The sequence below is a fragment of the Gadus morhua genome, chromosome 9 (assembly GCF_902167405.1).
Source record: "Gadus morhua chromosome 9, gadMor3.0, whole genome shotgun sequence".
NCBI classification, from domain to species: Eukaryota; Metazoa; Chordata; class Actinopteri; order Gadiformes; family Gadidae; genus Gadus; species Gadus morhua.
Window position 1 is genome coordinate 26,458,383 of NC_044056.1, and position 13,413 is coordinate 26,471,795.

The 13,413-nt window shown below is 45.4% G+C and overlaps 4 non-coding genes across 4 annotated transcripts; all 4 read left to right on the forward strand.

Annotated features, from left to right (window-relative positions):
* Positions 1-1,022: 1,022 nt before the first annotated feature.
* LOC115551596 (5S ribosomal RNA) lies at positions 1,023-1,141 on the forward strand. Its single transcript, XR_003978100.1, has one exon. It is a non-coding gene; the product is annotated as a 5S ribosomal RNA (ribosomal RNA).
* Positions 1,142-8,006: 6,865 nt separating this feature from the next.
* Positions 8,007-8,125, forward strand: LOC115551564 (5S ribosomal RNA). The gene has a single exon (XR_003978070.1). It is a non-coding gene; the product is annotated as a 5S ribosomal RNA (ribosomal RNA).
* Positions 8,126-8,546: 421 nt separating this feature from the next.
* Positions 8,547-8,665, forward strand: LOC115551589 (5S ribosomal RNA). Its single transcript, XR_003978093.1, has one exon. It is a non-coding gene; the product is annotated as a 5S ribosomal RNA (ribosomal RNA).
* Positions 8,666-9,086: 421 nt separating this feature from the next.
* Positions 9,087-9,206, forward strand: LOC115551574 (5S ribosomal RNA). The gene has a single exon (XR_003978079.1). It is a non-coding gene; the product is annotated as a 5S ribosomal RNA (ribosomal RNA).
* Positions 9,207-13,413: the final 4,207 nt, after the last annotated feature.

The following is a 13,413-nucleotide window of genomic DNA, read 5'->3' on the forward strand; positions in this document are numbered from 1 at the left end:
TTGTTTTTGTTTGGCACGTTTGAAAAAAGAATAGACGTTAATTTTTGTTTAATGAATTTTGTTTTGAGTCATGCCAGACTCGCGGTCGTCTGCAGGAGGAACTACGCACACTTTGAGGGGCGGAAAGTGAAAATAAAAATGTTGTTTAAATCAATAATGAAAAGAGATGTGAACTTAATGTATAAGTATGGAGGGGAGAAGGCGGAACATTTCTTTTTGAGTGGGAGTAAATTAGTCTTTGAAGGGGAGGGAGGGGAGATTTTGTTTAACTGGTGAAAAGACTGGGGCATGCAGATTGATCTGTATTTTCTGATTTGGCGCAACATTTGTGCTGTCTTCATTAGGATTAAGTGATGTGGGAAGGATAAGGGAAGGGGATTAAGTTGGGTGTGTAAAAGTTTTTTTTCTCAGAGATGATGTATGTAAATAATACTCTGTTATCGGTTGCTGTAAATGTGTGAACTGGAAAATAATAAAAAAAGATAAAAAAAAAAAAAAAAAAAGGCACGCCCGATCTCGTCTGATCTCGGAAGCTAAGCAGGGTCGGGCCTGGTTAGTACTTGGATGGGTGACCGCCTGGGAATACCAGGTGCTGTAAGCATTATACTATTTCAACTCGAGCTCATTGGATGCAATGGCCTACCGTGCGCTGATCTTTAGCGCCCACTGTTTTGGAGAATTTAAGCAACATACAGACTCTGACGACGTCTCCTCAAACTCTATTTGTGAAACATGTGGACAGTGTAGTGATGTAGCAGAGAGCTGCAATGACGGCGGTCCACATTAGTCCATCCCAGGTTTTGCAACGCTACGTTTCTTCAAAAGATCACGCAAACGATGACGTCCAAGCAGTGTAATGCATTGCGTTCAAATATGTAACTCTGAGTCTGGAATAACGTATTCATTCATTCATTATGGATCTAATCATTGTTTCTGTACAAGTCCCGTCTCTGGCCACGGCAGCGCTCTCACTCCTTACGTCCTCCCCCTGTATAAAAGCTAATATGGTCAAGTCTATAATTGCTTACGGCCATACTACCTTAGGTACGCACGATCTCGTCTGATCTCGGAAGCTAAGCAGGGTCGGGCCTGGTTAGTACTTGGATGGGTGACCGCCTGGGAATACCAGGTGCTGTAAGCATTATACTATTTCAACTCGAGCTCATTGGATGCAATGGCCTACCGTGCGCTGATCTTTAGCGCCCACTGTTTTGGAGAATTTAAGCAACATACAGACTCTGACGACGTCTCCTCAAACTCTATTTGTGAAACATGTGGACAGTGTAGTGACGTAGCAGAGAGCTGCAATGACGGCGGTCCACCTTAGTCCATCCCAGGTTCTGCAACGCTACGTTTCTTCAAAAGATCACGCAAACGATGACGCCCAAGCAGTGTAATGCATTGCGTTCAAATATGTAACTCTGAGTCTGGAATAACGTATATATTCATTCATTATGGATCTAATCATTGTTTCTGTACAAGTCCCGTCTCTGGCCACGGCAGCGCTCTCACTCCTTACGTCCTCCCCCTGTATAAAAGCTAATATGGTCAAGTCTATAATTGCTTACGGCCATACCACCCTGGCGCCCCCTACAGTGTCGGAGTACGTAGTGTTTTTGGACAGCCGCATGGTAAATTGTTTGTTTTGGTGGAGAGAGTTTTCTTTGGAGTATTGCTATCTGGTCTAACAACCCAGTTATTTTGTGTTTTTTTTCGTCCCCCGCAGTCATAGACTGTTGGGGGATTGCCCTGAGTTATTATATATATTTTTTTTCAGTCGTTTTTGTTCGTTTGCAACTGTGGAGGCGAGAATGATCCGGGGCCTAGCTTCGGCGAAGCCACCGGGGGAAATGAGTGCCGGCGGGCAGCGTGCTGGAGGGACGGTGAATGGAGCAGGACGTGAGGTGGAGGAGGACGGAAAAGCTGGCGGGTTGCGAGGAGGAAGGAGTATTGCGGAGGAGTCGGGAGGAGAAAGGAGAGAAGGAGAGAGCGGGGGAGATGGGAACGGCAAGGCGGCTGGAGGCAGGCATGAGCAGGTGGCTGGTGGAGAAACAGTGGACGGGATAAAGAAGATAGAGCGCAAGTATGAGAGGAGGCTCACGGTTTGCGTGGAGCAGTGCGGGGACGTTATACCCATAGGAGAATTAATGAAGGCTATGGCGGTTGTGTGCGGAGAAATAAGGGCCTGTAGGGTGCTGGCCCTCGGGAAGCTGGAGGTGACGGTGTGCGGAGAGAGGGGGAAGGACCGTCTGCTCGATGGGTTTAAAATACACAACACTAGGATTACTGCCAGAGAACTTTGCAATGACGAGCTGGTGGTCTCTTTTCTTACCCTGCCAGCATACACTTCTGATGACGAAATCCTGGATAAACTAAGTGGGTGGGGAGTCCGGGCGATTTCGTCTATTAAGAGGAGGATGTGGCCGGGCACCAATATTGCCGATGGAACAAGGATTGTACGGGTCAAATTTAATGAGCTCGTGCAATCCTTGCCATATTCTACTAAATTCAACACGGCAACGGGTGTTGAATACTTTAGAGTAATCCATGACCGTCAGATGAAGGTATGTAGGAGCTGTATGCAGCCGGGCCACATCCTGCGTGAGTGCCCGGATTTTACCTGCCATAATTGCGGATGCCAGGGCCACTACGCTCGGGAGTGTGCCACAGGGGTGGTAAAGTGTCTGACATGCCGGAGGAGAGAGAGAGACTGTATATGCCCGGTGGAGAAGGAGGCGGAGGAGGATGGCGGCGAGCTGGATGGCAGTGAACCGGGGGCGCCGGACGACGGTGGTGGTGAGGACGAGGAGGAGGGCATGGGCGCGAGCATGGACCGGGACGGTGCCTCTGGGGGGGAGGAATTCCCCACGTTGTTGGAGGAGGAGCTCACCTCGGGCCAGCCTGCGGACCTGAGGGGAGAGCGGAGCGAGGGCCTGCCGCGGCGGAAGGGAGACAGGAGCGCGAGAGGCAGAGGTGAAAGACGGGAAGGGGTAAGAATGTTTGGGGATGGGACGGGGAAAACTATACTTAAAATGACTTGGGGCAATGATGAGGTGGGTGAGAGTGGGGATTTTGTTGATAATACTGGGAGGGAGGGGAGCTCGGGGAGTGATATGGACATGGAGGAGCTAAGGGAGGCGAAAAGAAGGCTGTCCGCGGGGCAAGAAACGGAGGGGAGGGGGAAGAAGAACAAGAATTGTTAATTTTTTTGATGAAGGTTAATGTGCTAGCTGGCTCTTTTTCGTTGGTTTTTCCTTATTTTATTTTTATTATTTATGGCTTTGGTTATCTTTTCCCTGAATGCGAACGGTTTGAGAACTGAATATAAAAGAAATGCCATATTGGACATAAGAGCTGATATTTTGTGTTTGCAGGAAACTAGGTGGGATGACAACCTACTGAATATGAGTAGAAAGCAGTGGAAAGGCCAGATTTATGTTTCTGAAGGGACTCCCAGGGCCAGGGGAGTGGCGATATGCTTTAATAGTGCTAAAATAACGGGGATCAATTTAGTTCATAGAGATTTAGAGGGGAGGTTGTTAGTTGTTGATTGTGTTTATGAGGGGAGGGAACTTAGAATAATTAATTTATATGCACCCAATGGGGAGAAGGAGAGGAGGGGTTTTTTGGCTGGTTTGAATGTGTGGTGCAACCCTAACTGTATGATTGTGGGGGATTTTAATGTTATTTTGACTCGGTCTGATTTGTCGAGGAACAATACGTTTAAAGGGGACAGCACTAGGCGAACCCTTAGGGATTTGATGGAGAACTATCAATTGGTAGACATATGGAGAGTCCTACACCCGTGGAAAAGGGTTTTTTCAAGGAGGCAACTTGTTGCTAATACTCTGAAACAGAGTAGAATTGACTTTGTGTTGGTACAAAGTGGTAATGTTAAATTAATTAAGAGTGTGGAATACATCAATAATACTTGGAGTGACCACGCGGGGATTAGGTTAGAGGTGGGAGGGAGGGGAGGGAGTGTTAACCAGAGGCCTTGGTGCTTTAATGCCAGCTTTTTGGGAGATGCTGTGTTTGTGAAGAGCATGGGGTTTTTTTTGAAGAGAATGATGGATGAATGGAATGATGATGCGAATATGAGTGTGTGGTGGGAGAGTGTGAAAATAAGAATTAAAAACAAATGTGTCAGGTATGGTATAGAAAAAAGGAAAAGGGAAAATGCAGAGGAGGTTCATTTGAGAAAACAACTAAATGAGGAAATTAAACTGTTAGATGAGGAGGGTAATATATGTACGGGAAAATATGTGGATTTAAAAGAAAAATTGAGTGCCTTAGAGGTAGCGAAGTGTAGAGGGGCTGCTATTAGAAGCAGGATTCAATATATGTATGAAGGGGAAAGGAGCACAGCCTTTTTCCTGGGTTTGGAAAAACAAAAACAAAATAAAACGGAGATAAAGGAAGTATTAGATAATAATGGTCAAATAATAACTGATAAGGAAGAGATATTAAAAGTAGTTAGGGATTATTATGAGTGTTTATTTAAAAAAGATGCATGTGATGAGGATAGTGTGGGAGAGGCCTTAGAGGCACTGGAGAGGACTTTAAGTAGAGAGGATAGTGCTTGGTGCGATTGTGAATTTTCTGTGCAAGAGATTTATAGTGCTATTGATGGACTAAACAAGAATAAGAGCCCGGGGAGTGATGGTCTGACAGCCGAGTTTTACGTCGGCTTTAAGGGAATTCTGGCTCCGGTGGTTGAAAAACTCTGCAAGTATGTGGAGAAAACAGGCTGGCTCCCGGAGAGTATGGGATTAGGCATAATTACGATTTTTTATAAAAATAAGGGTGATAACAAAAATCTTGATAACTATAGGCCAATCAGTCTACTCAACACTGACTATAAAATAATTGCTAAGATACTTGCGAATAGAATGAGGTAGGTAATAGGTTCAGTAATAGGTCCAACTCAAGCGTATAGCATTCCGGGGAGGGACATTGGGGATTCGATAATAACAATAAAACAGGTAGTAAGAGATATGGAAGGGGTGGGAGGATTGTGGCTGGGGATTGATTTAAACAAAGCGTTTGATAGGGTGGATCAGGATTTTTTGGGGAGGGTACTGGAGAAACTTGGATTTGGGACTAAATTAAGGGGGTGGGTGGGTTTGCTCTATGGGGGGGCTAAGAGTAAAATTAAGTGTAACGGTGCTCTGACTGACTCTTTCGATGTCAAGAGGTCAGTGAGGCAGGGCTGCCCAATGTCAGCACTGCTCTACAGCATGGTGGCGGAGCCGTTGGCGGCTTTAATTTTGAATGATAAAAGAGTGTGTGGAATAGGTAAGGGAAAAATTAGTTTAATGCAGTATGCGGATGATATTAATGTAATGGTTAAAAGTGAGAATGATGTTGATATAGTGTTGAAACATATAGCAACTTATGAGAGAGCTTCAGGAGCAAAAATTAATATGGAAAAGTCTGAAATAATGGGGATGGGTAGGAACAAAGACCTAAATAACAAATGGGGATTCAAAGTAGTGGAGAATAAAAGAAAAGTGCTCGGAGTGTATGTTGGTAGTGATGAGAATGAATGCGATGATTTGACGTGGAAGGAGGTTATTGGGCGTATGCAAAAGACCCTGAATATGTGGAGGGCTAGGGGTCTGCTGTTGAGGGGAAGGGTGGCCGTCACCAATGCTCTAGTGTTGTCGCAGGTGAACCATGCCTTGAGCACTTGTGCGCTTCCGACTTGGGCTGAGCAGAAGATTGCTAAAGTCGTTAGAGACTTTATTTGGAGGAGCAAAGCAGCCAGTATAGCGCATAGAACGCTGATAAGGGTCAATGATCAGGGTGGGCTAGGATTGATGGACGTACTCGCAAAAAGAACTGCGTTACGAACTAAATTGATAGGCAAATTTAGGGATGCAAGTCGGGAGGCGGCCTGGAAGGGCCACTTCAGCCAGTGGCTGAGCACATTTGGTCTCTTAAGTAATGACAATTTGTTGCAGACGCAGAACGCAGCGGCATATGCACATCTGCCGCGGTTCTTCCAGGAGGTGCTCAACGCGTGGTTCCTGCTGTTTGATAAGACTACACTCGTATGCGAGTCAAGAGCGTCTGTGATGAGGCTGCCGTTCCTCTCCAGCCCATATTTTAAACAGGGGGGCGGAGGGGTCATCAAGAGCGTGGCTCTTGAGAGGGCGGGGCTGAAGCGGGTGGGAGATCTAGTTGACAGGGGAGGGAGATGGGATAAAGAAAGAGTGATTAGGATAATGAGAGGGAAGGGGATAACATATAGGAGGGGAGTGATTGTGAAAGTGTTGGAGAGAGTGGAAGAGTGTGTGATGAGTGAATGGGGGGACGGGTTTAGAAATAAGGGGAGGGTTGGGCAGGATGATGCGGTGGGAATCTTCCTGTGCCTGGGGGGGGAGACACACGCCATTACTGATGTCAAAACACAGATTTGGTATAAGCATGCATTGACACATAGAGTGCAAAAACCCACATGTGAGAGTAAATGGGCAGACACATATCCGGACATTACACCCAACATTTTGTGGAAGTACATTAACATACCGCACACACCGCATGCAATATTTGATCTTGATTTCAAGATAAGGCACAGGAGGATTTTCACATGCATCATCCTGCACCAAATGCACAGGGGAGTGTATGGGAGGACGTGTATGGTGTGTGAAAGTGGGGATGAAGACGTGAATCACATTTTTGTGCATTGTTGCGAGCTAGCGGAATTCTGGGGAAAAATCAAGGGGCTGCTGGGAGGGTGCAGTGTGGGAGACTGCTGGGTGGAACGGGGGTGGGAATTGTCTGTACTCTTGGGAGTGAGTAGGAAATATAGAAATTGGAAAATGATCAATATGATCTTTGGATTCGCAAGGAGGGCGATTTTTAACAGACGCAATTTTGCGCTGTATGAAAGGAGAAAGTTGGATGCATGGAGGCTGTTTGTGAATGAATGGAAAAGACACTTACGAATGCTGTATGTTGTGGACGAGGCTTTGTTTGTGAGTATGTTTGTAGAGAGCGCGGGAGTATGTGGTGTGAATGAGAATGGAATTGTATGGATGACTGAGCAGGGCACCGTTTGGGGTTGATTTGGGTGGTTTAAAGGGGGTGACTTATTTTTGGAGGTGGGAGAGTGGGGTTTTTTTGGGGGGATTTTGGTTTTGTGTGGTTTTTTCGAATGAGGGGTGGTTTAATTTTGTGGGTAAATGGTCGAGGTTAAAAGATTCTGTGTTTGGCTGTTCGGTTTGTGCTTTGGGTTTGAGGGGCGGTTTAATTTCGAGGGTAAGTGTATTCGGGAAAAGATATTGCTTTTGCTGTGTGGTTCTTATTTTTAATTTAAAAGAGAAAGTGTGTTTAGTTAATTGTTTGTGCGGTTTCTGAGGGTGGTTTAATTTGTGGGACTGTTTTTCATTTACTTTTATTGATTTACGTATAAATGAATGCGTAATTGTATTAAATGGAATATATTTTTGATAATAAAAAAAGATAAAAAAAAAAAAAAAAAAGGCACGCCCGATCTCGTCTGATCTCGGAAGCTAAGCAGGGTCGGGCCTGGTTAGTACTTGGATGGGTGACCGCCTGGGAATACCAGGTGCTGTAAGCATTATACTTTTTCAACTCGAGCTCATTGGATGCAATGGCCTACGTGCTGATCTTTAGCGCCCACTGTTTTGGAGAATTTAAGCAACATACAGACTCTGACGACGTCTCCTCAAACTCTATTTGTGAAACATGTGGACACTGTAGTGACGTAGCAGAGAGCTGCAATGACGGCGGTCCACCTTAGTCCATCCCAGGTTTTGCAACGCTACGTTTCTTCAAAAGATCACGCAAACGATGACGCCCAAGCAGTGTAATGCATTGCGTTCAAATATGTTGCTCTGAGTCTGGAATAACGTATTCATTCATTCATTATGGATCTAATCATTGTTTCTGTACAAGTCCCGTCTCTGGCCACGGCAGCGCTCTCACTCCTTACGTCCTCCCCCTGTATAAAAGCTAATATGGTCAAGTCTATAATTGCTTACGGCCATACCACCTTAGGCACGCCCGATCTCGTCTGATCTCGGAAGATAAGCAGGGTCGGGCCTGGTTAGTACTTCGATGGGTGACCGCCTGGGAATACCAGGTGCTGTAAGCATTATACTATTTCAACTCGAGCTCATTGGATGCAATGGCCTACCGTGCGCTGATCTTTAGCGCCCACTGTTTTGGAGAATTTAAGCAACATACAGACTCTGACGACGTCTCCTCAAACTCTATTTGTGAAACATGTGGACAGTGTAGTGACGTAGTAGAGAGCTGCAATGACGGCGGTCCACCTTAGTCCATCCCAGGTTTTGCAACGCTACGTTTCTTCAAAAGATCACGCAAACGATGACGCCCAAGCAGTGTAATGCATTGCGTTCAAATATGTTGCTCTGAGTCTGGAATAACGTATTCATTCATTCATTATGGATCTAATCATTGTTTCTGTACAAGTCCCGTCTCTGGCCACGGCAGCGCTCTCACTCCTTACGTCCTCCCCCTGTATAAAAGCTAATATGGTCAAGTCTATAATTGCTTACGGCCATACAACCTTAGGCACGCCCGATCTCGTCTGATCTCGGAAGCTAAGCAGGGTCGGGCCTGGTTAGTACTTGGATGGGTGACCGCCTGGGAATACCAGGTGCTGTAAGCATTATACTTTTTCAACTCGAGCTCATTGGATGCAATGGCCTACCGTGCGCTGATCTTTAGCGCCCACTGTTTTGGAGAATTTAAGCAACATACAGACTCTGACGACGTCTCCTCAAACTCTATTTGTGAAACATGTGGACAGTGTAGTGACGTAGTAGAGAGCTGCAATGACGGCGGTCCACCTTAGTCCATCCCAGGTTTTGCAACGCTACGTTTCTTCAAAAGATCACGCAAACGATGACGCCCAAGCAGTGTAATGCATTGCGTTCAAATATGTTGCTCTGAGTCTGGAATAACGTATTCATTCATTCATTATGGATCTAATCATTGTTTCTGTACAAGTCCCGTCTCTGGCCACGGCAGCGCTCTCACTCCTTACGTCCTCCCCCTGTATAAAAGCTAATATGGTCAAGTCTATAATTGCTTACGGCCATACCACCTTAGGCACGCCCGATCTCGTCTGATCTCGGAAGCTAAGCAGGGTCGGGGCCTGGTTAGTACTTGGATGGGTGACCGCCTGGGAATACCAGGTGCTGTAAGCATTATACTTTTTCAACTCGAGCTCATTGGATGCAATGGCCTACCGTGCGCTGATCTTTAGCGCCCACTGTTTTGGAGAATTTAAGCAACATACAGACTCTGACGACGTCTCCTCAAACTCTATTTGTGAAACATGTGGACAGTGTAGTGACTGTAGCAGAGAGCTGCAATGACGGCGGTCCACCTTAGTCCATCCCAGGTTTTGCAACGCTACGTTTCTTCAAAAGATCACGCAAACGATGACGCCCAAGCAGTGTAATGCATTGCGTTCAAATATGTAACTCTGAGTCTGGAATAACGTATTCATTCATTCATTATGGATCTAATCATTGTTTCTGTACAAGTCCCGTCTCTGGCCACGGCAGCGCTCTCACTCCTTACGTCCTCCTCCTGTATAAAAGCTAATATGGTCAAGTCTATAAATGCTTACGGCCATACCACCTTAGGCACGCCCGATCTCGTCTGATCTCGTTCAGGTGCGCAAAGCAGGAAGTGAAGGAAGCAGGAAAAAGTTTGTTGGCAGAGTAGGCTGATACAGCAGCCTGGTGTTTTTTTCTTCTTGTTGATTTGTAGATTATATTCTTTTGACAAAATCGTAATTTAATTATAGTTCTAAATCTCCCCACAGCTTTTTTTGCTGTTTGGGGAGGCTTTCATTTGACGGATGGACCACATGGCAGCAGACAAAGGACCGGAGCAGACAATGCCTAGCAGTGGAGTTGGAGCACTGGAGGAAGAGGGAAGGAACGGGATTGAGAATCGGCCAGAAACGGGAGAAGGACGGCAGAAAGAGTACGGGAAAGAGCTGACAGTGGACGTTGAGGTGGAGGGAACAGCGGTGATTTCCATGATGGATATTCTGCGGGAAGTAGCAGTGCAATGTGGAGTGGTGAGCGGATGCCGTGTGAGAGGGGAAAAAAACTATGAAATCACCATGAAGGATGAGGTGGGAAAGCGCAAGCTCCTGGATGGCGTGCGTGTAAAAGGAGCCTTAGTGCATGGCAGGGAGATTGTGAACAGTGACATGGTGGTGTCATTTATTAACTTGCCTGTTTACATGGAAGATGCAACAATACTGGCAAGGCTGGAGGAGTGGGGTGTGCGGCCAATATCTGTCATCAAACGGCGCAAGTGGCCGGGGACGGAGATTGCGGACGGGACAAGATTTTTAAAAGTCCGCTTTAATGAGCAGGTACGATCACTCCCGTACTCAACCAAGTTAGAGACACTGAGAGGAGCGGAGTACTTTAGAGTGATACATGATCGACAGGTGCGGGTGTGCCGACTCTGCATCAAGCCAGGACACATCTTCAGGGAGTGCCCTGATTTCAAGTGCTTCAGGTGCCAGAAGACAGGGCATTATGCGCGGGAGTGTGAGGAACGGAACGCAGCGGCGAGAGAGGAGGAGAGAGGAGAACAAATGGAGGATAAGGACGGAGAGAGCGATGACGGAAGGGGAGCTGAAGAGGAGACGGGAGGTGAGAACGAGGAAGCGGAAAAAGAACTGGAATGGCGGTATAGATCTGACAGCGGCGACAGTGCTGAGAAGGACGGTGACGAACAGATGATGGAGCAGGGGGGAAAAGCGGAGGACGATGATGTGGCGGAGGATACAGACGATGAACGAGGGAGAGCAGAACAACCGGTGGAAAAAATAGATGAGGAGCAAAGACAGGAGGGCAGAGGACGAAAAGGAGGGAAGAAGACAAAAGAACTGGCCGCCAAAAGGAAAGCAGAGGAGGAGAAGACACGGGGAGTGAGAAGTAAAGGACCGCGGTCTGGCATGTGAGTCTTGCTTTGGTTTTTGGTTTAAATATTTTCTTTCTTTTAGCTCTCATGACCACAGTAACTTCTGTTAATGTGAATGGTTTAAGGGACAGAGGCAAACTGAGGTCACTTTTAAATATATATAGAAGTGACATCCTATGCATACAGGAGACAAATTGGGATGACGGAAAAGTTATAGAGGTAAAGGAGGTGTGGGGGGGGGAGATTTATTATAATAACGGGGCTAAGAACGCAAGAGGGGTGGCTATAATGATTAAAAAACATAGGGTAGATGAGATAAAAGAGATATATAAAGATAGGACAGGGAGGATAATAGTCATAGAGTTTAAGTATCAAAATGTGTTGTTTAGACTAATTAATATATATGTTCCGAATATAGAAATAGATAAAAGAATTATAATAGAGGAGCTGAAAGGGCTAGTGATTGGGAGATGTATAATAGTAGGGGATTTTAATACTAAATGTAGCAGGTTAGATATAGGGCAAGGTGTAGTGTTCAGATGGGAAAAGTCGAGGGAGAGCTTGTTAGACATGATGAAGGACAAGAATTTAGTAGATGTGTGGAGAAATGAGAATCCAGAGAGGAGGGAATTCACCAGGAGACAAATGAGGGATGGTGTACTGAAACAAAGCAGGATAGATTTGGTTTTAACACAGGGAGAGAACATAAAACATGTAGACAGAATAAGACATGAAATAAATGCACTGAGTGACCACGACGGGGTGAGATTCAGAATTAAAGTAGGGAGAGAGGAGATAGGGGGAGGGATGTGGATTTTGAATGCAGGTTATATTGAAGAGGATGAATATAAACAACAGATTAGGGAGTTATTAGATATGGAGAATGAGAAAATTAAAGAATATGTTGAAGAGAATAGGGCAGATACTCAGATTGGGGAGATATGGGAGAAAGTGAAGAATAAGATTAAATCAATAAGCATTTGGTACAGTAAGAAAAGAAAAGTGAAAATGATGAAGAAAGAGAAGGAGTTGAGGGAAAGACTGAGGGTAGAGCTGAGTAAAGCAGAGAATGAAGAAGGTTACAGCATGGAGAATTATATAGAGGTAAAGATGGAACTTCAGAGATATGAGGCAGAGAAATGTAGAGGAGCAATTTTACGGAGCAAAGCTAAATATGCGCTGGAGGGAGAAAGGTGCACAGCGTATTTTCTGGGCCTAGAAAAAAGCAAACAAAGCAGGACATATATACACGAAATCAGGAAAAAGGAGGGGGAGGTAGTAGCAGACTATGTGGCCATACTGGAGAGGGTGCAAGAGTTTTATGGGGAGTTATATCAGAGAGGTGGATTAGAGGAGGACAGTATAGTGGAGGTACTGGATAGTGTCGAAAGCAAGCTGAGTGTGGACGATAGTAAATGGTGTGACAGAGAGATAAGTAGGATGGAGGTGATGGAGGCGATAGAGGGGCTGAAAAGCGGGAAGAGTCCTGGGAGTGATGGGATAGGGATTGAATTTTATAAAGTATATAAGGAGCAGATGGCATCAATTTTAGTAGAGGTATTCAGGGAGACTGAGAAAACAGGGATAGTGCAGGGTAGGATGGTAGAAGGTGTGATTACCTTAGTTTTTAAGAAGAAAGGAAGTAAACTAGACTTGCAGAATTATAGGCCTATAAGTCTGCTAAATGTAGATTACAAAATTCTGGCCAAGGTGTTGGCTAACAGAATAAAACGAGTGATAGGGGATATAATCAAAACATCTCAAAGTTACAGTATACCAGGTAGGGATATAGCTGACACAATAGCGACAGTTAGGGATACAATAGAATTCATGAAGAGAGACGGAACAGGGGGAATAGTGTTAGCTATAGATTGGAATAAAGCATTTGATAGGGTGGAGCATGAGTTTTTATTTAGATTACTGGTGAGATTTGGATTTGGAGAGAGATTAGTGGGGTGGGTCAGGAGGTTGTACGAGGGTGCAAGGAGCTGTGTCAAAGTAAATGGAGTGCTGACTGACAGATTTTGTCTTGGGAGATCGATAAGGCAGGGATGTCCCCTATCGGCGTTGCTCTATGCCATTTCGGCAGAGCCCCTGGCCTTACTAATTAAAAACGACGCAAGAGTTCAGGGCATACAACTACCATCTGGGAGCATACATACAATAAATCAATATGCAGACGACACAACAATAACGGTGAGGGATGGGAACAGTGTGAAAAGGGTGCTAGAATTGGCAGAGATATATGGGAGAGCGTCGGGCGCTAGAATAAATAAAGAAAAATCAGAAATAATGTATATAGGTAACATAGAGAGAGAGGGAGTAGGTTTAAGGGTGCAGGATAGGTATATTAAAGTGTTGGGCATATATTTAGGTGTTGAAACTAAAGAGGCAACTGAGACAACATGGACAGGAGTTATCAACAAAATAAAAACTGTATGTGGGAGGTGGAAGGCAAGG